This window comes from Bidens hawaiensis, unplaced genomic scaffold, assembly GCF_021521415.1.
Source record: "Bidens hawaiensis isolate Kalapana, Puna unplaced genomic scaffold, B.hawaiensis_p1.1 tig00044656_1, whole genome shotgun sequence".
In the NCBI taxonomy this organism is placed as follows: Eukaryota; Viridiplantae; Streptophyta; class Magnoliopsida; order Asterales; family Asteraceae; genus Bidens; species Bidens hawaiensis.
In genome coordinates, this window is record NW_027497922.1 from 94777 (window position 1) to 100126 (window position 5350).

Here is a 5350-nt window from a genome sequence, read left to right on the forward strand (position 1 = left end):
TTTCAAGCCTCTTGTCTATATCTTGTGGATTGACCCGCCCCGCTCGATGTTAGGGCGGGTGCATACCTCTTCATCACCCTTAACCAAGAAGCTTTAATTCCGCCACTTATTATTTATAGTAATTATTTTGTAGAAAATTTAACATTTACTTTGTCATGTGTTCAATGATTTTACACTTTAGCCCCATATCTTTCACAATACTTTATTTCAGCCCCCTTTTATTTTAGTCCAAAAAATCAACTAAACTTCGTTTGCTTGATATGCTCCTACCCACCCAAACTCATCCTCCTTCTAATTAAAGCCACATGTAACCTCCAATAACCAATCCCAATTCTTTTATATTAATTATCATTAGTTAATATATCCAATAGTCATTAAACTTATAAACCAAGCAACAAGATTAGAATATAGTACTCATAATAGACAAACCATGTCAGATATGATAACATGTCAATTATCAAAGCAACCAATTGTTGTGTAGAGAATACCATGCTTGCTTGTATATTTATCAATAAGTCACAAGTCACCATTAATTCATCATGTTAGTTATTATATAAGTGACATGTCAGTATTAATCGGCGTATGATCGATAAAACAAACCGATCATGTTAGTTATCATATACAGATATAAAGTGACATGTCAGTTTTAGCCATGAAGTAAATAACAACGTTAAGTATACAGAAAGCTTAAATTTTACATATTATATACCATTATTTACAATAACACGTACATCGAATGCATCAATCACTTGCACTCACGGTTTACTCGATTGTACCCAAACTATAACTAGCTTAGGGCAACCAGCTGAGCTTCATTTGCTAGACTACACACACAAAAGCTACAAACTGGCCCTCCCAAAAAGTATGTAATTAACAAAAACCACAAAAGAATTAAGAAAACTAAAATTAACCCTCTAATAATCAGAAGGTTTAACAAGACTCGCCGGGGACGTACTGCCGCCATCCCTCTGGCCGAATCTTGCCGGTAAATCCTAACTGTTACGCCTGAGTCGCCAAATCCTTGGCGGAAATGAATGTTCCATGAAACCCGTATGGAACCCGGGACGGGAGCTTCACCGTCGCCTCTAATTCCATCGTCATTGCGTTCACAATTTGTAACTCTGACTTCCATGTTTTTTCGTCATGGACGAAAGCCAAAATATGACCGTCGTCTTCTTTCAGTTCTTCCCCAGGATTCCCATCCCGGGGAAGAAAAAGTGGCTCCCCGCCATATTTCTCATCCCCATAAATAAACTTTTTAGTTTCCCCAGTCGAAAGATCAACTTTCGCGAACCCCGAGACCTTGGGCCACGGCTCGGCGATCGCGAGGTACGCGTATTTCGATTTTCGACCGAGGAGTTTTTTATTCACCATCCCGGCCTCCAAGTTAACGTCGTGTTTGGGCGAAATTATTGCCCGACGAGTCGACTTCCCGGTTTTCAAATTAAGCCGAATTTCCGATAAAACGCTTTTTAATTCCTCATTACATTCGTTAAAAATCGAGTCGGCCGGAGTCATGCACGACCCGATCACGACCACCTCGTCGGTTTCTGGTTCCTCCCACGCATTCCACAAATGAAAACAAAAACAATCTGGAACCTCGACCCATTTTATACCCGACCCGTTTTCGGCGTACTTATCAAGTACCCCGAACCGCGACACCTTCCCTTTATCGTAAACCACGGGCGACCCGCCCGTAACCATTTCCGACATCTTAAACACGACTTGATGATCCGGGACCACCACGAAATTCTCGGTAATCGCGAAATCATGAACCATAGTCGGTTTCTCCAAATCGATCGCGACGTCTTTGGATTTCGCCCCGTCGGGCGAAAACCGAAAATATTTTAAATAAGGCTTTTTAATGACGTCATAACTTAAAGCAAACAGCTCACCCGAAACTGGGTCCAGTTTTGGGTGAGCAATCATGGTAGATTTCAACTGCCCGTTGAAATCATACCTTCCCGCGGTTTTCAAATCACCCGTACCCGTGACCCGCACGTGGTATGGCAAATCGTCTTCGGACATGGCCAATAATCGATTATTAAAATAAACCAAACCCGCGTTCGCCACACCAATCCCTTGGGTATGATCGATCAACCCGCACAACCCGCGGGCGTAAAATAATAATAATTTCGCAATCCCGGAATGCCCGTGTAACTCCCCGATCGCCTTCGGGAACACGGGCTTCCCAATGGCTCGTTCCTGAACGAGCCGTTGGGTTTCCGTAAACCGACACGCGTAACTAACGGACCCGTTATCGAACTTTACGGAATAAATCATTCCGTCCCCGTCAAATAAATGATGCCCGGATGTCGGTTCGAATAACGGGTTGGCTCCGTTTCGTAAATAAACTCCGTTAATATACTCCGGTAACGTTCCGGTCACCGGTAAGTTACTCCGTACAGGCTGCTCCGGCACCGGCGAGAAGTTTCCGGCGATCTGAACGTTAGGATCAGCCGTTCTCGGCAAATTATGTAACTTTTCCCGCGCTTTCAACCCGTCTTCGGTTGAATCCAATGCCATTGCTGCAAGTTTCTGAATAAAGCTCCAATTTTTATTTACTTTAGGGTTTACTTTATTTACTCCGGTTACCGGAAAACTCTCCGGAGCTTTAATTACAGCCGGAGACGACTTAATCGACGGCGTTTGCTTCGGAATATGAATAATCGACGGCGTCTGAAGGGCAGAAACAATCGAATTCGAGCAATTGAACGAATTTGATCTGGGTTTGGAATTAGACCAAATTGGGAACTGGGGTTTGGAATTGGACCAAATTGGGGGTGAAATTGAGCAATTGGAAGAAGACATTGAGTGTAATTGAGGTGATCAGAAGTGGGTTTTGAATGAATTGTGATGAAATTGAAGAACAGAGGAATTAGGGTTTTGTGTGTGAGAGTGTGAGTGTGTTTGGGTTTGAATTTGGGGGTGAAAGTGTGTGGGTTTAAATAGTGGAAGAGTGTGACCACGTGTTGGATGGTGAAGAAAAGAGAGTTTCAAGTATTGACGATTATTATTCTTTTGGAGGCAGGCAGGTCACAACAATTTTTGGTTTATTAAGAAGTATATTCTTTTATTATAAGTTTATTATTTAACGTGCTTAATATTAAAAAGGATATAGACATACATGAAACTAACTTTATTGCTATTATAAACTTATTATAACCTTGTCTTTTTATCATGTTTGTAGTTTAATCAAACTACAATATACTATATGAAGGCCACTGTCGACTTAACTATTTTAGAAGCCTATATTAATATGATATATTGTGTCCTTTCATGAATACTGTGCTAAATAGGTCTTAAACTCGTGACTTGCAACGAAGTAACACACGAATTTACCATCAGACTAATAAGTATTTTTGTTTGTAAGTTGTTGATTAAATATATATTTATATTTAAGGTTTTTATTTTTCAATTTGAAGGTCTTAAGTAAGTATGGGTCTAAAGGTCTATCTTCAATTCGCTGGCCTAAGGGCATGTCCTGATGAGGATGGGGTGATGATACCCTGCTAACCAATCATATAAGTAAAATCACAAGTTGTATATGCCAGGTGAGTTAGAAGCGGTTATGGTAAAACACACGAGTAAAACAAGATTTGAAGTTTGAGCTCTTTATTAGAAGTGAATCAAGTGTTAATTAGTGTACCACTTATGTTGCAATATATATATGTGTTTAATGCAATTCATGTAATTTTCCTTCACGTAATAGTTTTCTATTAAGGAACCGCATATCAAACGTTTAATAAAGCTATCATATAAAGGGTATAACCTTAGTGATTGTGGACGTTCACAAGTTGGTGAAATTGGTGGGTGGGGGGGGGGGGGGTGTTATTGACGATTTTATCATTGGTTATATGCTTAAATAGAAAACTTTTAAATTAAAAAAAGAATAGCAAAACTTTCATATGTAAAAAAGAAAAAAAAAAGAGCATTGTAACATAATCGATTGCACTCATGACTCACGTTTGTCACATCTGATTTGTTTGGAAACATCAGGGATTGGAAGTTAGCTAGTTTGGCACTTTTTAGCACCTTCATAACCATCTTCAACATATTGATTTGGATCATTTGGGAATATTATCGCAGTGTTGTAATAATCCCTATTAGAAACCGATTAATCTTTGGTTAATTGCTAGTAGCTACCCCACTGACTTGTCGTCGATTAATCTTCATATGTCCAAAATCGATGAAAATTGAAATTTTTATACATAAAATTTGGAGTATGTTCATATAAATTTACATACAAATGTCAATCCGATTAATCCCGACTAATTCTTATAAATCCCTATTAACCATTAGCACATACCCCACCGCCCGACTAGCACATAATAGTTTCTACAACACTTTATAGGTTCACATGATTGATCTGGAAATATTAGAGCTAATACGGCACAATTTCTCATTTTAAGTGCTAACCGCCATCTATTAGTTACAAAATTTGTCAACCTTTAACGAGTGCAAAATTCTCACTTCCAAAAACAACATGAGAAAATAGGAATTGATGACTAATAGTCACCTATCATTAGTTAATTTCAAGAAAATTATCCCAATTTGATCCGTAAGTATTTTAAATAGAAACTTACAAATTGAGAAAACAAATTCACTTCTTACTACTCAAAACTCAAATAAAGTTTTTATTCGTTTTTTTTGGTTCAAATTGAATAGTGACACACACTTTGTTGATCATATTATAACTTTATTGGTTAAGTGATGATTTGGCGATTTTGAAGTAAAACGTCGAATATTGTTTGTGTGATGATTCAGTATTCACATTGATATTTGACGAGTTACTTCATTTAATGAGAATGCTCTTAAGTCTTACCGATCACTACTTACGAGTAATTTTAGAATTTTGACTTCTATAATAGTTTAGATTTAAGGGTATTAATTTCATGTATTTAAGAATCGATGCACAATGTTAATCTTTTAATAATTAGTATGTTAATTAAATAAACTTTTTAGAGCACCCACAACATGAGTTTGTTGGAGTTTGTATCTTAGTGGAGAGGAGGTGGAGGAGTGAGAGAAGCAAAAAAGGTAGAGCGAGGGTAAGTAAGGTCTGGAATCCAAACGAGGCTTCAAACGAATATGTGATAGGAGGGGGGGGGGGGGTGCACAAGAGGGGAGAGAAGGAGATGGAGTAGAATCCGACGATGTTGGTGTTCTTAGTTTGATCTTGTTATGGTATTTGAGCTTTTAATGGTGATAGGCTACTAGGTTGCTCTACTAAAAATAATTATATATGAACTTTTTATGATCATGGTATAATAATATCAGTTTATTTTTAATTTAGTAGAATAAGATAATACTATGTATTTAATTAAGCAACACGATGATCTTAATCATG

The 5350-nt window shown here is 38.0% G+C and overlaps 1 pseudogene; it reads right to left on the bottom strand.

The window, feature by feature from the left end:
- Positions 1–623: 623 nt before the first annotated feature.
- Positions 624–3040, bottom strand: LOC143595091 (9-cis-epoxycarotenoid dioxygenase NCED2, chloroplastic pseudogene; annotated as a pseudogene).
- Between the last annotated feature and the right edge of the window lie 2310 nt (positions 3041–5350).